We start from the raw sequence: 23,151 nt of genomic DNA, 5'->3' as shown, positions 1-23,151 counted from the left end.
GCATTGAACATATGAATATGTAAAAATAGGCTTTCACTGACATATTCTTAACGGTTTAGACAATTAGTCCACTGGAACATGTCCAAAAGTGAAATACTCTAATGCTGGTAGGTCTGGAAACCATGTCATACAAAGAGAGGATATAGGAAGAGTTGCAGCGGAGGGTAGTAGAGAGGGGGGCAGGAAGTGGTCCCATCCATAGAAAAGATCTGGATGGGATCTGCAACAGTTGTTTATATTTATAGCAATTTTTAAATCAGAAATTTTCCATGTTTCACTGAATTATAAGTCACATGATGTTTGTTATACCACATTCTTATAGGTGCAAATATAAACTTTCTATGCATTCCAGAATCCAACACAGCTCCATTTGGATATGTATATATATATATATATATATATATATATATATATATATATATATGCCTGTGTTGTAGGTGAGGCACTTTCATTCTCGTTATACTGATAGTTTACAGAATACATGGTTCGAAATAGATTTCTAGAATTTAAAAATATTTTTAAATCAATTTGGAGAGGATTCAATTTTCTGAAGACAAAACTTACGTATTTTCTCTTTCTTGACCTTGAACTACTTGAACTCTATAGTTTTCCAGTTTGTTTACTATCTTGAGGAATGTGTAAGTCAATCAAGAAATTATTTTCTTGAAGCTTCTGTTGTGATTTCCAGCAAAAGGGACCATGGAGATGGTGTTTTACCGATGTTGATGTTGCTTAGTAACTCAGTTGACAGGAATAGTTTCTCAGTTTAGATTTTCAAAAGGCCAAATAGCTTGGATATTATTACTGCTCACAGAAACGTCTGTATCTCTTGCCTTCCTTTTCAAACATGGTATTTACTAAAGCATTAGTAAGATAAAATATTCTTTTCATTTTTATATAGCCTCTGACTATTTCCCAGTAAGAATGCATTGTCTGAAAAATCAGGGGGAAAATAAATCTTTTAAAAAAATTATTATTTTAGATGATGAAAAGAGGGTTCAAATGAAGAGTTTAAGAGATGTACCTGATGGGGACTCTTTTTTATGACATATGCATAGAACTTACCATTACTGCTATTTAACAGTCAAAATCTATAAACACTGTGATTTGAAGATCAAGCCCCCTAGTTCAAATTCTCTCCTTAAACTTGCCACTCAGGACTGTGTACTCCAGGTGAACTGAATTTACTTTCTATTCACCACTCACAATTGCACTTTTTTACTCTTGTCTGTATGATATTCTCTCCACCTAGATTTCCTATATCCAGGACTTTGAAAATCGAATCTTATCCATCATTTTAGGTTCAGTTAAGCTGCCATCTCCTCCAAGTAGGCGTCCCTGAATACCACAACTAAAAGTACAGGCTCTTCCATTGATCTTTAATTTATTTCTGTATCCCCAGAGGCTACCCCTGTGCTGGAACATAGTTGTGACTGTGTGGGATCTTGATTTGCTCTGTTACACTATTATAATGCGTGACGTATACAATAGATAATCCACAAGTGTAAGTTTTCCTTTTGAAAATCTCTAGCATATGTAGATTTATATTTATGTACCTTTTTGGCAACCATAAGAGTTTTGGATTGAGTATTCGCAAATCCTAAGTATTCCTCTTACGAGTATTTTTAAGAAATGAGAAAAGGAGCTTAGTAGAATAGTAGCTTAAATAGCAGTGGTGAGGAGTAGAATGATAGTAGCATTTATTAAGCAGTTATTATATGGCACATTATAAGTTGTTCATATGCATTATCTCCTTTATACGTTACACACAGTCCATGAGGTAAGATGCTATTATTTTCCCTATTTTACTAATGAAGAAAGTGGAACTTGGGGAGACCTGCATAAGTTCCCACATATAGTCACAGACAGAGTATGAAGTTTTGAAATGGAGTCTTAGGATCCAGAAAGGAAAACAAGAGAAATTTTACCTGGGTTTTAAGATTGTCACCCCATGTATGTTAGGAAGGAGGTCACTACTGTGAGTAAGAAATATTGATGTGTATGCATTATGACTTTGTAATGGAAAAGGGCTCCTAACCAATGGAAAAAGGTTAAGTTAATATATCTCTAGTGGTCTTAAATATTAATGGGGAAAAAAAGTATTTATAAAAGCTTTCATACACTAATTTGATCCCTTTATGCTTTTAAAGCTGTTTTCCTATGAAACATTAACATTTTAAATAATGAATTACCCCAAAGCGGGATTCGTTAGAAACCTAATTCCTAGAGTTAAGTTTCTAAGAGTATGTGTCTGTTTAAAAGAGCTGTCAGTAAAACTACACATACTTGATTTCGTTGTCATTTTAATTATTTTTGACTGATCCTGCCTTCTAGATTCCAAATTAGAACAACCTCTTAAAACATTTTTTAAGGAGAGGTACCTGAACCACTTTGACCTGACACGTGCATACACTAACTTGGGACTGCCCCCAGCCACACACTTTCCTTAGAGAATAGTGACTTAGAGGGGACTCTATCAGTGAGGATACACGGTTATACTAGCATGTATTTCTGAAAGGAAGGGAAGGAGGGAGGGAGGGAGGAAAGGGATTCATTTTGAATACTCTGAAAGAGATATCTAGCCAGGAGATTATAGTAACCATTATCCCAGCTTTTGGCCACTTGGATGAAAGAATGTTGTTAATACCTGCAGGTCCTACTGCTACCCAAGATAGTTGTGTGCACACACTGCATTATGAACGGATTTCTACTAGATTAAAAACAAGTTATAACAGGTTTGAGGCATCTATTTCACAGCCACCTTTTATATCATTATGGTCTCAGAAGGAACTATTGGAGAAAATAATCATTTACATTTCCTTGAATACTAAATGTCTTGTTCTAGTCTTCCAGTATTTAATAGGTTGTCATTTGATATCAGCATTTAAGTAATGTCACAATAGGTGGTGCCATAGCTCTATATTGATTGGCATTATAGGAAAATATAAAGTGTTATTTGACCAGTGAAATCAAAAGGGGAGAAAAAATATAAAAAGGTCTTCTGAGCCCAGCTTTTAGGAAATTCACGAAAAACTAAAAATTTTTCAAAGGACCATATTCTTTCATTCTCTGTTAGTAAAATACCCTGACTGCCTTCTTGATTCTTCTGGCAGCCAGAACAGCAATACGCTGGGGCCTGAATGGCAAGCAGTATTATTTGTAGCACTGATGTCAGCCTGTGTGGAGATTAAGATATTTGTATTAAACTACTGGTTGGGTTGGAATCGCTGCCTTTTTAAACTCCCCCCACCCCCAGTTTGGCCATTTCTACGGCTGATTTTCAGCAAAATAGCTGACAACTGCCTATGATTAGTTTAGCCAGGTGCTACTTGTTCTGATAAATTCATTTCAAGCATTTGACAAGACTGCAAAGGTGAGTGCCAGCTTAACAAAAATATTTTTACAAGACAAAAGATGTATAAAAACTCAGTTACTTTCCAGGTATATGATGACTATGCAGATTAACTGACAACCTATCTTCTTTGGTGTTTATTTGTGACTCATTTATCTACTTTATAGAATAATTGGTGGCGTTATCTTTCGCAGGTGTTTTTAGAAGATGTCACCAAATGGAGTGCTCACAACTTTCTGTATGTTGTTATGTGCTCTATGAATTTCCTGTGCCCCAAGACTTAGGGGGTTTCACGGTAAAATTGGAAAGATCTGGGTTAGAAAGTGACCATAAAAATTAGGGGTTCTTTCTCTAGCTACTACTACCATTCAGCATCAACAAAGAAGCTCTTTTCTTACTCCAAACACGTTGTTCTTAAGAATGGCTGTCAAGTGCCTTAGCTCCAGATAACATGGACCCATGATAACTACTTTAATGTCTTTTTTTTCTTTTTAAAGTTCCTTTTCTCATTCTTTCCCCTACTTTATGTTCAGTCTTCTCTTCCACCCTCCTTTTTCTTAGCATACAGTATACTCTAGAAATGTCTCTTCTTAGTGATTATTGTGTTAAATTTGATTAGTTGAAAACAAGTGAATTTAGATTCCAGATTCCATCTATTCCTTGATATCTGAGAGCCTGCCAAATCCAGCTATCTTTGTAGGCTTTGAGCAATTTCCTGTCCTCCTTCTCAAAGCTGGGTGTGATGCTGCCTTTTGGAATCCTGTGTCTTCTGATGTTAGTTCGGAACAGGCTTGAGATGCTGTTCTGTCCAACCTTATTTTCCAAATGAGAAACCTGAGGCCTTAGGGTTTCAACAACTTGTCAAATATCACCTAGCGATTAAGTGGCTCGGGTAGGGTTAGAACCTAGATCTCATGGCATTCCAGTGTTCTGTTCACTTGGTAGTATTCCCTCCCAACTGGCTTGACTGTGTGCATCTGAATATCTTTATACTTTGCTGGCTTCAGGTTCCTCACCAAACTTTGTGACTTACCTGACTTCAGAATTCATACTCCGAGCAGAACACTGATATGAAAGTTTTCAGTTGTGCCCCATTTCTGTTTCCTTTTTTCCTCCCTTTCTTCCATCCTCCCACCCTATAAAATCTTCCTTTCTCCTTCATTACTGCATTTCAGAAACCATAGAAGTATCTATAATTTTCCTTTGGAATTTCCTGTTTGTTTCTTTTTTCTGCATCACTTTTTCATTAAACCTCTGAAAACCTTACTTAAAGACACACACACACACACACACACACACACACACACACACACATCACCCTGCTAACTGGCTTTTCTTCCTGGTCTACTGAATAAGACACTAGATTGGGAATAAGAAAACTTTGATGCTTTTTCTTACCTTGACTGATGGCATAAACGCTCTGTGCTCCAGTTTTCTACCCATAAAGTGCTTTTTCTCTGTGCTGCAGTTATCAACCAAATTTAATTTAAAGATCTGGATATGTTTAGGGCTTTCTCTGAGAATGGTGCATAGAAAATATATGATGGTATTACTATGTTTTAAGGTATGGAAAAGAAAGGTGATTGTTTTGGTATTGGTGGTTATTTTATTAATTTTTAAAAACTAGTATATCCATAGCTTTTCAGGACAATGATTTAAAAACCCTGTGACAGCGTTATATTTCTCTTTGCACTTATTGTACTACCCTACGCTTTAAATTAACCCAACCTCTACCAAACACCTAGTCAAGTAGTGTTAGTGGTGGAGGTGGGGTTACTTATGTGTATGTGTTAAATGTGTGTTGGTTGAATGGGAGGCTCTAATTTTGTGCTGGTCCCAAGCTCTGAGTCTGTCTTTTTAACAAAGGCTTCAATTCCATATCCTTATCTCAATCCTAGTTTTAATTAACGTGACAATGGTAGTCTTCTATGAGATTACAAGATTTATAAGTAAGTAACTATTTTATCATTTTATGTAATATATAAATTGCTACCAATAATGTGCTATACATTTAGCTTTTATAAAAAGATCATGGTATGTTAATATGTAATAAACTGTAGGATTGTGAAAAGTTTATAAACACTCTTTTAAGGACGTGAGCCATTGATTAACCATTTACTCTGCCTCTCACTCTTTGCTGTCATTTGTCAGTATCCTTAACGATAAAAATGGACCCTGAAATACGCTACATAAAATACTTTGGGACTTCAGAGAAGGTATGGGCAGCTTCTGGCTAGGGGCCTGGCTTCATAGAAGTGGTGGAATTCCTTGTTGGGATTCCCGTATGTTGAGATCTTGGTATAGCCTGTGCGGGCTAGGCAAGGTAGGGAGAAGAGAAGAGGTTGGAATTTAAGGTAGAAAGAACAGATTATACCAAGATAAAAGGTGAAGGAAGTACAGAGTAAATTTAAGAAGCAGTGAGTGCTCCATCTTGCTGAATCATAAGATATGTGTATGGTATTGAGAGAAATTCCACTGAAAAGGAAGTTTGAGACCCTATCAAGAATAGCCCTGAATGCCATTTTTAAGGAATTTAGATTTTATTTATAAGGCAGTAGGGGAACCATTGAAGAATTTTAAGTAGCAGAGGAATATTATCAGAGGTGGTTTTGAGAAGATTGATCTGAGAGATATGAATAAGATGGAGGAGGAAAAACTGAAGAAGGAGAAACTACTATTAGATAAGTGCAATAGTCCGAGCAAGAACCCAAACCAGAATTGATGCAACCGACATTTGGAAGAATAGTTCAACAGTACTTGACTTTTTATGTGGACAGGTTAGAAATCAAAGACAATTCTGAGCCGGAATAACTTGCTGAAGAGGGATGCCATTTTTTTAAGTAAGAGAGTTGTCATTTCAGAGAAAGGATCCTGTTTGGGGACAAATGGTTTTTGAACTTCTCTGATTTGAAGTATAGATTGAGTATATAGCTAGAGTTGCCTAATAGGGAGATGTACATATGGTGTTTGCAGGGGTATAAATAATGACCTATTTTTGCAGGTATCCCCACAAAGGAAGTGATTGCAATTATGAAATTAAAAGAGGTTGCTAGAGAAGAGTGTAAGAAAGGAAGAAGGCCAAGGAGAGGACTTTGGCAAACACCTCATTTGAGTAAAGAAATGAGAGTTGCTAGAGAAGGAAAAGTTAGAGGAGCTGGGTGGGGGAATCATACAAAAGCAGTGTTAGAAAGCCTGTGGAGGAGAAAATTTCAGGAAGAAAGGGTTAATCAACAATCCAAAATTATCAAGAGAAAATACGTGGGTTGAGGATGAAAAAGTTGTTGAATTTGTTGGCCTTGGTCAGAGTGCTGATGCTGTCAGGAAAATTTCAGGAGTGGAAAGGACAGGGATCAGGTGGAAGGGGTTAAGCAGGTCCTGGGTATTAATGAAGTGAAGTCAAGTTTGTGTAGATTGCAGTCTTTTCAGAAGGTGAACATTGCTTATTTTTGCTTTCATAGCGTTAAACTGGGTCTATTATACATTTTAATATAACATGCAAGAAGCATTTTTATCATTTTGTAGCAGATTTTTAAAGCTCTAATTTCAGATTTTGAACTGATCAGCATGAGACAGATTCTCTTTAGCACTGTTTTAGTTCTGGACAAAGTTCAAGCTGTATATTACTGATTACTCTGAAATGCAAATAGTGCTATTTTGTTTTACAGCTATCTTTTAAAAAGCCATGTACTCACTAAGATAAATATGTGCTGCATGAACAACAAAAAATGAGAAAGAAAATGGGCATTATTTGTATTTTGTAGGTTCTCTGATATGGAACTGAATGCACTATTCTTCAAATGCTAATGAGCAGCAAAATGTAATTTGACGATGCACAATTCACTTCTGACTAGCTTCTGTTGATTTGTAGCACTATAACTCCATACCAGGTGAAACTACCCATTTTGAGAGATTTTTATTTGACCAATATTTCTAATTGTGGCCAAATAATGAGATATGATTATCATGAAAATATATTATGTTGGAGCAAATCATACTTTCATGGAGATCCAGTTATAATTTCTTGATTGAGTTGTCTGCCACCAGGGACATGAGCTTTTATTTTCCTCTTTCCCCTTCTGCTCTTCTTGCCTTTTCCCCACCATTGGCAAACAAGGGCTTTCCTCTAGTTTTCAATTTGGAAACCTGCTAGTAGCTCGTCTTAGTTGCAAACAGTGTTTTAATCTCATATGGCTTTGTTGTCACTTTTCTCTTCTTTTCCTTCACCTTTTTTCTATTATTACTGTGTCATGTCATTTACACATACACACATGGCATATACATTACACATACAGGCATGCACAACGTACATATACCCGTGCATATATAAATACATGTATAAATTCATATTACAGAGTAGTGAGAGACAGGTTGTAAAGCAGAAAGGCAGAAAGTTTAACTGTTTAGCTCATAGTCTAATGGGGCAGGTTTTATTCCTTAGCTTCACATAAGAAAAATCTCTACTCCACAGTCACAAACTGAAATTCAAAATCCAGCTAGCTATTTTACAAATATGCCTCTAGAACTTGGGAGATTGGGTTAAAGCATATATGGCTCAGTGAGACCAGTCATTATGATTGGCAAATGAACTCAAAACACCATCTTAGTAATGTTAGGGCAGTCGGGAATTCTGTTTGCACAGCATCCAAAGTGTAATACTCTGAATGAGTAGCAGATTGAAAAATGGTAGAAAACTTTGAGGTGGTGATTCTCCTATGATATGGAGTAACACTTGTTTCATAGAATAATGAAATCTGGTTTGTTGGAAGGGACCTTAGAGGATCATCTAATTTGTTCTCTTTTTCCAGCACAGCTGTAGTTTCTGTTAACACACCTGAGAGAGAAATGTCCAATGACATGGAATACCTTACTTTCTGTGGGCTCCTTTTCCACTAAAAATATATTCTTCATACAGAATTGTGATCTGTCTTCCTGTAAGCTCTCACTTAGTTCTGCCCTGAGGGACAATATAGGATCCAAGACTTACCTCTTCCTCATAATAGCTATTCAAATATTTGAAGTTCTTTTCCATTTTGTTCACTTTTCCAAAGTACTTTTCTATGGTCTATATGCATAGTTTTATCACCCGTCCCTTGACCATTGACCTCCCCAGAATGTTGGTTGCTCCCCTTCTCATTTATTATAATTTGTCAATGCCCCTCCTAAAATGTCATAGATTATTTAACCCAGCACTCTAAATAGAGCCTGATCTTTGCAGAATACTATTGAACGATGTCTTACACATTATACGTTTAAAGATCAAATCCGTAGAGTATAGGTTCCCATCTTAGATTATCAATGACAGACCAAGATATTTAGCTTTTATAGTAATTGCATCTTGCAGTGGACACATGTTGACTCTGTGGGCAACTGAAATCCTCATTTCTTAAAAAAGTACAAACCACAGTCAAATTGGATTATCCCAAACCCTGGACCTATGCCATTGATTTTTTTTTTTTTTTGGTTTATTTAACAATCTGTAAGATTTGTGTTTATCCTTGTTAAATTTAATTTTGTTCAGTTTTAGTTCAGCACTGCTTCCTTTTACAAAAACTTTGAATCCTGATTCTATCGTCTATCTTATTAGAATCTCTTCAGGCGTGTGTCATTTGCAAATTTAGCAAGTATACCTTCAAACATCTTCTATGCCATTGATATATTGAAAAAGACGGGAATAAGAAGAAATGCCTGGAACTAACTATCAGAAACCTCCTACTGGGTTGACATCAATCTAATAATTAATAGGCTTTGAATTTAATTTTTCAACCAAATTAAAATCTACCCCCCTGTACTGTTATCCTGTAGGTACTTATATGCCTTTCTAACAATGGTATGGAGAGAATTTGCCCAGAGTCATCATGAAATAAAAATATTCTCTGTTTTTGCCTTTCGGTTGCTTTTTCTCTCTAAGAAAGACTTGTCAGTAACTTGGCATCAGTTATTTTATATAATCCATGCTACTTCTTGATTTTCAACATGTTTTGTAAGCTCAAGAAAACCTTTTGTTTGGTAAACCCACATGGGGCAGGGTTGGGGCTGCTTTATTTTCTTTAACACAACTGAGAAACACTGATACTTTAACCAAGACTTTTGCTAAGGGAGAAGCAGGGAAGGTATAAGAAATCTTAAAGAAAATGGTTTGCAACGTATAGAATTTGAATCCCCCTCTAGCTAATGTGACCTACAGGGCCTGACCCATTCCACATGGAGACCTATGGAAAAGAGAGGCTTTACTTTAACCCCTTAATTTGGTCTGCATCCACATCTGCCCGCTCTCTCAATTCCTGTTTCTAGAATGAAAGGGATGCTTTATCGCTACACGATTTCTTACCAGAAATGACCTCATCCTGTCTGTGAGATTCCACTCTACCTACATTTTTATGACTTTTTCCCATATACATTCAATAAAATAGTAACTTATATAGTAGTAACATGATGACCTTGGCATTCATATGGTGGAGATTACCATCCTGCAATACCAGGGAGTATGGTCATAAACTGCCACCTAATCAGGCAGAAATGTGGAAAATTAGGAAGGACTAGGGATTAAAGACCAGTTAAGTAGCTATTTCTTGTCTTCTATGTGAGATGTGATGAGTACCTTAACTACTTTGTAGCGGTGGGAATGGATAGACAGTCCAGCAGTAGAATTGGGAAATAGATAAAATATGAGACAAGGGAGAAAAAGAATCAGATAAGTGAAGCCTTTGAGCCAAGATGGTTGAATAAAAGGGATACTCTTTTGGGGAACAAGGCAGTTGGGAATTATATCTACTGGAGGAAGAGAGCAGGAAGAAAATCATGATGGATTTTTAATGATGCTAGCATACTCTGGGTGATTTTAAGCATACAGTTAGAAGTTCCTACCTAGAGAGATACTTGGGGATCGTTGCCAAAAAGATAACAGGTGAGATCAAAGAAGAGTCTTTGGAGCAGAAGAGGAAGGGCTTACAGATAAAATCGTGGAGAATAATGCCTACATTTAGGATGAGGGTTGGAAAGAATTTGCCAAGAGAGTGTTAAGAAAGAGGGAAGATTAACAAAACTGATGCTGCATCTCAGGAGCCAAAGAGAGAAAGCATTTTTTGTTTGTTTGTTTGTTTAAGAACATTAGGGAGTAAAACAGCATCATCAACTTCCCCAAAGAAGTAGAAAAGTGTAAGCTAATGTCAGGCATTCATATTTGGTGATGACATAGTTATCTGAGACCTTCCACAGAATAGGTTCAGGAGAATGTTAAGGGCAGATTGGAAGCCCTTATGTAATATGACCAGGAGTGGAGGAAGCAGGAGCAATATATCCATTATAAATATAAATGGCTGTGACAGTAAGAAAATGGCTTTACTATTACTTCTTCCTGTTTATCCAGTAGTTTTGTGAATGAAAGGGAAAGGGAAGTTTAACTTATTTGTTGAAAAATTACTGGAAGTTTGCTCTACTGTTTTAATTGATTTTAACTTCAGACTGTTCAATAATGAGTACATAGTTTAGCCACCACAGGAATGAAATTGAGTTCTTTACTCTGCATAACTGCAATAACAGACAGATATTAGTTTTTTCAGTAAAAGCAACAAAGGTTATTCTCTAAATTACTTTGGACTTATAATGCTATAGAGCATTTAAATTACATTCATATGTGCGTACTTTAAAAAAATAATTTTAAAACTTTTTTATGGTAATAGAAGCACATTTATGCCACATCATGTAACATAGAAAGCCTTCTGTCTGTAGACTGGTACAAAATGATTGTAACTTTTGTGTTTCCATGGTTCTTGCTTTGAAACTGCCACCATCATTTACATTCCCTAGTGATCCAGTTTTGAATTCCATAGGTATATATGAGCACATGCCAGCCAGGGTGCCAGTAAAAAGCTAAGAAATGAAAAAGGTAAATAACAGCCAGAAGAGGTGGCAAAATTACCTTTTCTTCCCTGTGCCAAGATAGCTATTGTAGCTGAAAAAAAGAGGGAAAGGGTGTGCAGTAATTTACAATTAGGTAGATATAGAAAGAGAAAAGCTGGGCAAATAATTCAGGTATATAAGCAAGTTCAAGAGATGAATGAAAACATTATTCTGGCTGTTGAGGAAAGAAAGTCAGGAGAAATGTTGACTAACAAAAAGCCATATGTGAACCCAGAATAATCAATAACTAGGGTTGACTAGAGGTCTAGCAGCAGTAGTATTTGGAAGAATAGAAGAAAAATGTGGCCCCATGGGTCATGTTAACCAGAAGGAAGGCTCTGAGAAAAGACACAAAAGTGATTGGCCTCTGAAAATTTGCCTTACTGTCTTCAGGATTCCTTCCTCTCTCCCTCTCTCCCTCCCTCCCTCTCTCCCTTCTTTCCTTCATTCTTTCCTTCCTTCAATGCTAAGGAATGGCTAAACACTACATCCCCAGATGTATCTCAGGAATACAGATAGTGAATTATAAATGATACTTAAACCCACCTATTACCAAAGAAAATCATTTGGTTCATTAAAAATTATCAGCCTCAAATGGCCCAAAGTACAAAAGTTAAGTCTCAACTAAAGGAATAAAAAAAAAAAAAAATGAGAAAGCAACTAAAAAAAAAAAAATCCTGCCCTTTGCCTAGCCAAACAGAGAAAGAAAACAAAAAGTGAGTAGGATTCATTGTTAGAAAATGTAACCTTTAAAGCTAGCAGGCAGTGTGTGTTGCCTGCCTCTGTAGGGCAAGGCCCTTGAGAGGTGCTTAACTATGCAGGTATGATGATCGCAGAGTTCTTAGGGTAAAAGCAGAGGCAGAGATTGTCACCACGTGGGCAGCAAAGGCTGCCTACTGCAACTCTGGGCACTTTTTGTTGGCTTGTTTAGTTGTGTGCTATGTGTATGGGTGTTTTGGCTCAGGACAAAAACTCCAGTGCTGTTGGAAAACGCCTGTTTCACATAGGCAGTATAAAAATGGCTTTACCAATCTTAAATAACAAAGAAGTAGCAGAAACAGATTTCGAGTTTAATCTTGGTTTCTAGTCACTTGCTTAGCTACCAGTGGTGTGCTCTGGTTTTCAACCAAATTCCATGTGCATTTGTATTTGTAGCCTGTTCTTTGTTTCAGTCTAATGTCCTGGTCATCAGACCACTCATATCTCGAGGGATACAGGTTTTCAGTTATAGCTGCGTCAGTCATCACAAGGGTAAATGGGGAGATTTGGGATTCTAGAATGTTGTGCTAGTGCTGATTGGAAAAAGGTTTTAAAGGCTTAAAGGTTTTTCTGTGGGCCTACTTTCTTTTCGAGAGAATGGTGAGAATTCAAAATCAAGCACTCTCAATACTACCAGTAGTGTTTAACCTTCATCTTGTGTAACTTTTAGAAACTTTTCAAAGTACACATCTAAGCAGCTTCAGATGAGTGACATGGGGGTGAGCCTCACTGGGGATGCTGTCCCATCTTGCTCCGTAGCAAGAGAGACAGTCAAAGGTTGTTTCCATAACTTGACTATTGTGACTAGAACTTCAGTGAACATGGGAGTGTAGGTATCTCTTTGAGATCCTGATTTCAGTTACTTTGAATAAATACTCAGAGGTTGGATTGCTGGATCATATAGTCACAGAAAGCCAAATACTGCATGATTTCACTTATTTGATATACCATAATAGTCATAGAATCAAAACGTGGGATCGTGGTTGCTGGGGTGGGGGAATATGAGGAGTTACTAATAAATGGGCATAGAGTTTTGGTTAAGCAAGATGAGTAAGCTCTAGAGATCTACTGTGCAGCTTTGTATCTATAGTCAACAATGTATTATATACAGTTAAATGTTTTGTCAAGAGGGTAGATCTCATGTTGTGTTCTTACTACAATAAAATAAAATTTTTAAATAGGGTGTATGCTATGGGCTGCTCAAAGTGTAACTCTATTTCTATATTTGAATTAGCACAATAGTTCAATTACCTTGCTAAGTATGGAGAATACCCCTTAAGAAACCTACTATTCATTCATTAGTATTCTATGCTTATGATTCCAAGTGTAAAACAAACAGGACACTTTTCATATTTAAGACCTTTCAACTTTCGAGTCCATAATATCATCAATTTATAGTTAAATCTTAGGTTGATCAAGGTAAAGAAGAGGAAAATCTTAGTTGTCCTCCAAATCAGTGCTAAAAAGATCAACATGAGTCTAATTTAGATATCTCAAAAGAAGGAATGGCCACATGCAAAAAAGAATGTATCCCTGACCAGAGATGTTGCCTTGGCACAATGAAAAATGAGTACTTTAAAAAAAAATAGGGGCTTCCCTGGTGGCGCAGTGGTTGAGAGTCCGCCTGCCGATGCAGGGGACACGGGTTCGTGCTCTGGTCTGGGAGGATCCCACATGCCGCGGAGCGGCTGGGCCCGTGAGCCATGGCTGCTGAGCCTGCACGTCCAGAGCCTGTGCTCCACAATGGGAGAGGCCACAACAGTGAGAGGCCCGCGTATCGCAAAAAAAAAAAAAAAAAAAAAATAGAAGTCCTCTCCATCCCCACCCCTAACACCCAACACTAATACATGTTTTTGTTCTTTTTCTTTTAAGATGCAGTTGGCTTTATTCAGTGATTCATGAATGGGCCAGCATCCCATCCAGCAACTAGAAGGACGCCTAATACATGTTTTTTATACATGTACATACACATACCGATTTTATAAACTAAAAAGTGTGGGAAAAGGAGAGTAGAGCCACAGAATATAAAAGCTCGAGGTGGTACCCTTAGTCTTCATTGGTCATAAAACACTGGTCCACGGACCAGTGTCAGTCTGTAACCTTTCACCAGCCTGTAGTTAAATGATAATGTAAATGCACGTGCAAACATACACACGCATAAACACACACACATACATACACTCAGAAAGTTAAGTTAAACGTATTCAATATAAAGAACTGCTCCTTTGTTCTGAGATTATTTTCTTTCCACTACTTTTCATGATCAATGTCTTACTTTTATGAGATAGTAGTAGTGATAAATGGTAGTTTTCCTTTAAAAATAATGGCCTAATTTGGCAATATAGAAAGGTAATCTCCCCCCTTTTGGGGGCATGCTGTCTGGAATGCTTACACCTGGGAACAGCTGATCTAGTTTAATCTCCTTATTCCACAGTTGAGAAAAGTAAGGCCTAGAGAAGTCAAGAGAGTTTCCCATAATTCATTGCCAGGAACTCATGGAATTGAAACTAGAATCCAAGCATCCATATTCCTAGTCCAGAGCTCTGAATCAAACAATCAATTACCTGTTCTCTTTCCTAAATAACTCAGTTGTATGTTTAAATTAACCTAAACTTTGTCCCTTTTATTTCTCTTCTTTTACCAGATTCATGTCTCCTACGTTTTGATATGCCAGTGCTGCATTTGGTTACCTTCATTATGCAGTTGTTAGTTTGTCAAGCACTTTTTAATTATTGACTTGCTTCTTATTTTATCAAAGTGAATTAAAGGTACATTTGTCAAAAATTCAAGGTCTTCCATTGTCCTTGTACTAGGACTAAGCTGTCTCCCCACTGGTATCATTTGAGAAAGGCATTGATAGCATTTTACTTGGCTGCCTCCTGGTGCTGGAAAAGCTATTTCATTTTCTGGTAAAGTTTATGCTGATGAGTTGAATGGAATGGGTACTGGTATGATGCATTTAATAACATGTTACATTCATTTATTTTATTTTGCTGTTTATCAAGCAGGATTTTAGCATCCTTACAAATTATTATCTGTCCCAAGAAAATGCCTAGTCAGTTTGTTTTCCCTGCTGGAATTAGTATATGAAGCCAGGTGGAAAATTTAAATCCATATATGATGGGTTCTAATTCCAGGACTATAAATAAGTTTGTTATGCTCATAATAATTTATATTTGTACAAAACTTTATATAATATAAACATATTTATTTTGGTTTTCAGTGCATTTTTTTATGTACATTGTCAGACTTTTTCTCAATAACGCTGGGAGGACATCGGTGCTGTTATTCCCATTTTATACATTACAAAACTGAAGCTCAAATATCTAAGCAATGTGCCCCAAACTACACAACTAGCCAGTAAATGGCAGAGTCAGGACTGGAACCTCAGGTCACATGACTGCAAGTCTTGCATTTGTTCTGTATTTCATATCCATGCTAATGCTTCTCTTGGCATATTGTTCTTAAAATATGTCTTCCCCCTTCCCTCTCTGAGAGTGATACCATTCTTAATCAGACATCCCATTCTCATTTTAATATCCTGGAAATGTTTTCAAATTGTTTAATTTGTTTTAGTGGTTCTACCTTCTGGAGTAACTTACTTCAAACACCATGATGAGAAGGGAGGGAAAAGAATAAATAGTATTGTTCTAGAGTTTAAACCTGAATTAAGTATAAAATCATAAACTTGATTAAATGAACCATTTTATAGCCTAACACTATACAGAAGCATATTAATTATGTTAGCAAGTGAAAGAGTCCACATTCAGGTTCTAAAGGTCCATTTTTATTGTAGATCCATCAAAATCACGTCTCAAATTCTATAACTGTCTTCCTCAAGGATGGATTACTTAATCAGTAGTTCTGTGATAATTGGTTAAACTATCTGGATGCAGGGTATAGGTCCTAACCTCACACTATATCCTAAAATAGATTTCTTCCATCTAGATTTAAAAAGCAAAAGTTAACAAAATAAATCAATAGAAGAAAGAAAACAAAATGTAGGTGACTATTGTCTGATCTTAGGATAGAGTAGGGCTTGCTAAGCATGAAAGCTTGGGTAAAAAACACAGGTACAGTTTACTAGATACGTATCAAAGAGTAAACTCTGTAATGCAAAAAAGAAGGTATGAACAAAATTAAAAGGCAAATGATATACTCTGAGAAATAGTTGAAACATATGTAACACCCAGATATATTGTATAACAGTTTAGAAATTACAGGTATCAGGATAAATTTGTACTTTACTTTTAAAATGTAACTTAAATGCAGCAAAGTCCCTTGTAGTGTGTTATAAGAAATTGCCATTGGCAAAACTGGAAATGATTAAAAGCGTATAGGTTGTTGGTAAATAGAAAGTAGTACAAACCCTAGGATAGCTCACACCAGCCTACCATTTTGCAAATTTGTTGTGTTGAAATATTATGTTCTACATGTTAATGAAACAGAAGGGAAGCTAATACACTATATATTTTTTTTTTTTTAAAAAAAGGACTAGGCATCCATGGGGAAGTGATATTGTACGTTTATAAGCAGAAGAGCTTATATCTGTAACTGGATAGTTAACTTATAGGCAAATAAAAACGGCACATGCAAATAAAACACAATTACATGGTGTCATTGTTTTTCAAAATAAAATAAAGCAATCCTGGCAGGATTTGATTACTTGTAATTAAAAACATATGAAAGAGCATACCCCTGATCTCTTAGGAAACCATCAGTCACCTGAAACATACAGTGACAACAGCACAGGATAGCAGATGTTGGTAGCTTATCACTGGATCTGGAACTCAGAATTGGAGTTATAGTCACAGGCATGGAAAAATCTGCACACACACGTGTGTGGGTGTAGTTTTGTTATATTGCAGTGCATGGAGAAAGAACAATAAAAAAAGGGGATTTTCAGTATTATATTTTGCCTTCTTTCATTCAGTTCCATGTTACTGCCTTCTTATCTGTTTTGAAGCTAAGCCGGATATAACAGAAGATTGTAGGCATTAGGAAATCATCAAATGCTAACAGAAATTTGTTGAAAGAGAATATGGTTCTAGTGGTGTGAAATTCACAAAACTAACGAGGGATTTTTCATCAAATGTTAATAAACATAGAAGTGGTAGAGATACCAAGAAAGAAAGAACATGAAATGCTTCAGTTATGAGCTAGTACTGGAAGTTTCTTACAGAAAGAGGAAAAATGTTCACTATTCCCTTTACTAACAACTTCTTTCAAGATAAAAATATAGATAATAGGCCAGATACCACTGTATAGTTATTTAAAAGGAGATTTCTATGTTGAGAATATGTTTTTGAAGCTGGTGCACATATGATTTTCATTCAGAAAACACAAATGAGAAAAGGTTTGTAATAAAAGATTTGACCCATGCCGTTGAATATAGTGAATTAACTCCATTATTTCCATTCTTCATTTCTGAGGCAGGTGGATGGATTTATCACGATCTGTGAAACATTCTAGGGTGTGTGTTACACATAACAGTTATCAAGTATCCTCTCTAATTTGTGATTTGTTCTATATGTGTATAGGCCTATGTATATGTTTGCAGATAAACTTCTATTAACTCAGAACACATCACATGTGGAATATAATTTCTCCTCACTACACACTTATGAATTAGGTAGAAAGCAATTTTTCTTCTGACACATGAGTGGAAATAGAAGTAGCAGGTGGGTATGGTAAGTAAAACAGCCAAGTAGCAGCAGCACAGGAAGTCACCTCCTCTTTTCCTTCCATTTCATTTTCCTTCTCCAATTACACATTATTGTTTTTTTAAATATATTTCCTCAAAGCTTCCCTCAAAGTAGTCATCAAATGTTATGTGTTTCAATTTGTATATATGCCTAATTTTAAGAATACTTCTAATTAGAACAGTCTAGGTCCATAAAAAGGAGAAACATTTGGGTGGTTACTCATTTCTTATAAGGTTACAGTGTAAGTTATACTTATAAACTTCCTTCAGGTATCTAACAGATGACTCAATACATAAGAAATTGAATGAGCTTACTTTTGGGGAAGAGAATTCTACAGTAGAAAATGAGCTACATCTGCATTTTAAAAATGCATTTAAAGTACCTCACCTACTATTGATGACATTTGTTCCAGTTCTTTTGTTTACCAGAGGCAGGGGAGGGTGATATTTACATACATGTTACAGAATTAGTAGCTTCCTCTTAACGATGGCTACTGCTGGGCCTTTGCCGTGGGTTAAGTTTGAGGTGTTCAGGTCATTTTATGATCTTGACCACAGCCAAGTTGACTGTCAAGGACTTAGATATTTGCTAATGCCATTTCACCAGATTGTTCTTTCAAAACCAGTTATTTTAATTCTTTTTTGTATTTCCCATGCCTTGTGTGTTTCTAGTTGAATAAAAATAAATAGAAAAGAAACGACTATTCAGTATTCCAAAGCAAGCCGGTTATGTGTGCATCACTTAGAGGGCTTTATAGGACTCAAGCAGAGAGACTGGCAGATTCATGACAGTCAGCTGAATACCTACCATTTGTTTCTTTCTAAAGGCAGTGGGAATGAATGATTCTGGTGCATGTGTCATGAATGTTGAGAAGCTCATCTCATGTTAAAGGAAAAAAAAAACTCATTGGATGGCTCTAGAGAGCTATATAAGAAACCTAAGGATGCTATGCTCTACCTAAAACATGCTGGTCAGATCAGTGAGGGGGGAAAAGAAAAAAAATGTATTATATATATATACACACACATACATATATATATATTTATATATGGAATATAATATAATGAATATATATATAAGGAATGCAATCTATATATATGAAATATAATATTTTACTATCCCTTTTAAGCTAAAATTGTCCAATATTGTGTAAGGTCACAAAAGTGTTTCCCATAGAAAGTTAAGGATATGAAACTAGAACGTATTTAATTTGAATATGTATGTTATGCATATATATAGACACAAATGTATTTGACTTTATATTTAATACATTTGCATTTATAATCAATATCTTTATGTAATTATGCAATTATATATCCTTATGTGCATGTTATTACAAGCTTATGGAACCATCAACAATACCCTAAGTATATTGTTTCTTTTGATCTTTTATTCCATGAAACTTCAGACAAACAGTCCATACCAGCTGCCACATTTCTATCTGTTAGTGCAATGCTGAGTATAGACAAGTAAGCACTTGATAGGTTGAATCACATATATCGACCTTCACCTACGTAGTTTAAGCAATGTGGCCTTCCTTTATCATAAAGTTGCAGTGATTTCCTGATACATTCCTTTGATATTTCCATCCCTGACAGCTCACAAATCCCTCTCATACTTTGACAGCGTTATACTCTGTTAAGAAAGGAAAGCAGGAGATATACTTTGTATTTCAAATATATTAGGTTGACATGTTGGCTGTGGTCAAACTTTATTAAAGGTGAGGGGAAGTAAATGTAGAAAGAAGAATTAACAAGCGGAGAATAAGGTGGCTTGGGAAGGGGGAGTCCGGTTGGTAGCCAGTGGGAGGAAGGGAGCCTAGCCATCAGCACGTTTCCATGGGAAGGCGGTGCTCACTGAGTTTTTTTCCTCCCATTATTGCAATCTCCCCTTTCAATAATCAATCACACTAGATCCCAACAGTCACCCCATAGGGTTGTTTTTTGCTGATTTTATATCTATAGATCCAGATATTTTATATATATATATATAATCACAGCACAAAAACTGATAATATGAGGGTTATAAGAATAACTTGCTTTTTCATGATACATTTAAATTTCTTTTATTCCATATATGCACATGGAATATATGTATATATGTATATATACATACTCATGTATCTATGTATATAGATGTGTATTTATATTATATACTAAGATAGGGAGTGGCATAATTATGCATTCCAGACTCCCAAGCAAACATTTATGGAAAGCTCACTCTAGGGACATTTCTTCCTTCACATCACACTACTTGCCCCTTTTTTTTGTTTGTTTTTGGGGGGTATGCGGGCCTCTCACTGTTGTGGCCTCTCCCGTTGCGGAGCACAGGCTCCGGACACGCAGGCTCAGCGGCCATGGCTCACGGGCCCAGCCACTCCGCAGCATGTGGGATCTTCCCGGACCGGGGCACGAACCCGTGTCCCCTGCATCGGCAGGCGGACTCTCAACCACTGCGCCACCAGGGAAGCCCTCCTTGCCCCTTTTTTGAAGCAGTGCTTTTTTTTCTTCTTTTTTATTTCCCAGAATGTTCTAGTTCTTCTGAAATGTTAGTCTTCTCAGCATTGAAGCTGGGACCTTTACATACCAACAGCTGTTTTCAGGTCTGATTTGAACCAGGACTGGGGGGAGGGTGGTAAAGAAAGGAGGCTTTCTTACACCAAGTTCATATCAATAGCAACTTAATGCTTTGGCTTTTACTCCTATTTCTATGGAATTGAATTATTTGAAACTTTTTTGGCCATAAAGAAATCTGAATATATGGCCTCTTATATTTCTTTTCTGGACTTAAGTACTTGTTAAAGGTTACCTACTTTTAAAAGAGCTAGACCAAGTATAATAAAATATATACCTTTTTAACAGCATTCTTCAACTCTGCCTCATCTGGACTACTTCTGGAAATGACACGTTATAAAAAGACCAACCTATTTAAATGGTGGAGTGATTATGAATGTATTTATCATGGGGTCCTAAAATGCTGTTTCATACTCACTGTGGAGTTTAATAGGGAAAACGAATACTTGTGTCATAAAATCTTTCCCAAACAGGCACATTGAAAGACTTGGATCATACATTTAAAAACATATAGGGCTTCCCTGGTGGCGCAGTGGTTGAGAGTCCGCCTGCCGATGCAGGGTACACGGGTTCGTGCCCTGGTCCGGGAGGATCCCACATGCCACGGAGTGGCTGGGCCTGTGAGCCATGGCCTCTGGGCCTGCGGGTCCGGAGCCTGTGCTCCGCAACGGGAGAGGCCACAACAGTGAGAGGCCCGCGTACCGCAAAAAACAAAAAAAATATAAAGGCATGTACAATGCATGTATTCAAATGGTCAGTTTATGATATTTGTATGTCATTATATCTCCTGTGATACTGAACAATAATTAAACATAAATATTTAGTATTTGACTCATTTTAAGCTCAGGTGAGCTTATACTAAAATCGATTTTCAAAAATTGGCGAGTTTAAAGTAGTTATGTTTGACCAAAAAAACGTCAAGACAGTCATTCCTGTCAAGGGTCAGGCAGTGCTTTTAAGATGCTACGGATCAGGCACACTCAGTGTGATGTATACTCGTGACACACTAAAAGCATCCTTGGCAGGAATGATATCATTTGGCAGAGTTATTTTAATGGCCTGTGACCCTGTTTCTATGTCTTTGTTACCAATTACCTTGACTATGTTTTATAAATTTGCTCTGGATTTTGGATTTTGGCATCTCCCTCATTCTATTCTCAGTGTCTCATAGCGACCTGCAATTATCTCCTCATTGCCTCCTGATATTTGCCACTGCCAATCTCTTGGAGCATGAAACAAACCTACTGTCATTTTATTGAGTTTTAGCACTGCTCCTAACCAATCCTTTATCATGCTAGCAGTATCTCTATTGCTGTTTCTTATCAAATTAATAGGTGAACCGGATATTTGCATGTTTAATCACATAAAGAAAATATCCATATAGTACAAAAATGTTACCAGTTGTATAGTATAGATGCCATATAACAAATGTCTACGGGGTTCATTTGAAATTCTTTAACACTGTGAACAGAATATAAACCCAAGTTAGGGTGAAAGCTACTCTTTCCGCAAGCACTTATGGACATCTTTTAAGATTGTCTAGGACAAGTTTGTAACAATGATAATGATACAGTGTAATAACGATGATGGTGGTAACAGCTCACATTTATTGAGTTTTTAGCATATGTCAGAGCTGTTCTAAATATTTTACATGAATTTATTTAATCCTTACACCAACCTTATGAAGTTAGAACCATTACCGTCCCATTTTATGGGTGAGAAAACTGAGCAGTAACATGCCCAAAGTTATAAAGCTAGGAAGTGTAGGAGCCAGAACTTGACCCCTATTTTTTTCAGTCATCAAATTGAGATAGTAAGAGTTGTCTTACTTTCTGCTTAGTATCTGATTAATAAAGTTCAAGGAGCTACACAAAGATAATACTTTCAGTAAGTGTTGCTTACCAGTCACTACCCATATATTTAGTAGACAAAACCCATATGCAGCTGTGATTGCTCCCTACTGAAATTCTTGTTTTACTTTTTGAAAGGAAGAACTCTGCCACCAGCGTGAATCATCAGGGAAATAAAAAGAATTCTGGTGTCTTTCACTAGAAATATTCTTTCTATCCATCCATCCATCCAGAACTTATTGTGCGACCAACACTGTCAGAGGTGATAGGAAAATAATAGTAAACAAGACATGGGTCCTGTTTTCAAAAAACTTAATCGAACTCAAGAAGAGAATAGAAACCCATTTATCTTTGATGATTGTATATTCACCTTCCTGAAGGCAGATTAACTTTCAAGGAGTCGACCAGTTCTGTGATTCAGATTGTAAGAATAAATTCTCCTTCAAAATTGAATTTAATTTGCTTAATTTGTTTCAGTCTGTTTTCAGATTAGTTTGGGTCTAATTAATGCATTAGTTACTATTAGATAAGGGTTGCTTTTCTCTGTTAGCTACTTTAGCCAAAGAGGACTGTTTAACACAATTCTATATCAATTTAATGTGCAGAATAGTCTATTTTCTGTGGAAATATATATTTAGAGAGGAATGTGTGGCATCTCTGAGTGTTTAAAGATAATAAACTATTCTAACAAATGTTCTTACAAAAAATATCTTTGAGTAGGATTCTCATTCTGTTGGCCCAGAATTAAGTGGAATATTATGTAAGCCTTTGCATTATTTTAATTTCTGTCTTATTTATTTTTTAAACAGCATTAAGGAAACGAAAGGATGTTTTTAATATCCCCTCTCTCAAAAATCTAAGACATTGATCAGTTCTTGTTGTCTCTATTTTTAAGTCCCATCCCCCCAAGTCTTTGTTCATAGACAATGTTTATAGAATTATATGGTCTTTATTTGCATTTATTATTCTTAATGTTTTTAAAGCACAATATTCTTTCTTTGTTTCTACATTTT

General features: G+C 36.3%; 1 protein-coding gene across 1 annotated transcript in view; it reads left to right on the top strand.

The window, feature by feature from the left end:
• DIAPH2 (diaphanous related formin 2) overlaps window positions 1–23,151 on the top strand; it is an 887,427-nt gene that overhangs the window by 502,058 nt on the left and 362,218 nt on the right. The window lies entirely within an intron of this gene.

This window comes from Globicephala melas, chromosome X (assembly GCF_963455315.2).
Source record: "Globicephala melas chromosome X, mGloMel1.2, whole genome shotgun sequence".
NCBI lineage: Eukaryota > Metazoa > Chordata > Mammalia > Artiodactyla > Delphinidae > Globicephala > Globicephala melas.
The sequence above is the reverse complement of the archived record's forward strand: the minus strand, read 5'-3'. Positions and strand labels throughout refer to the sequence as shown.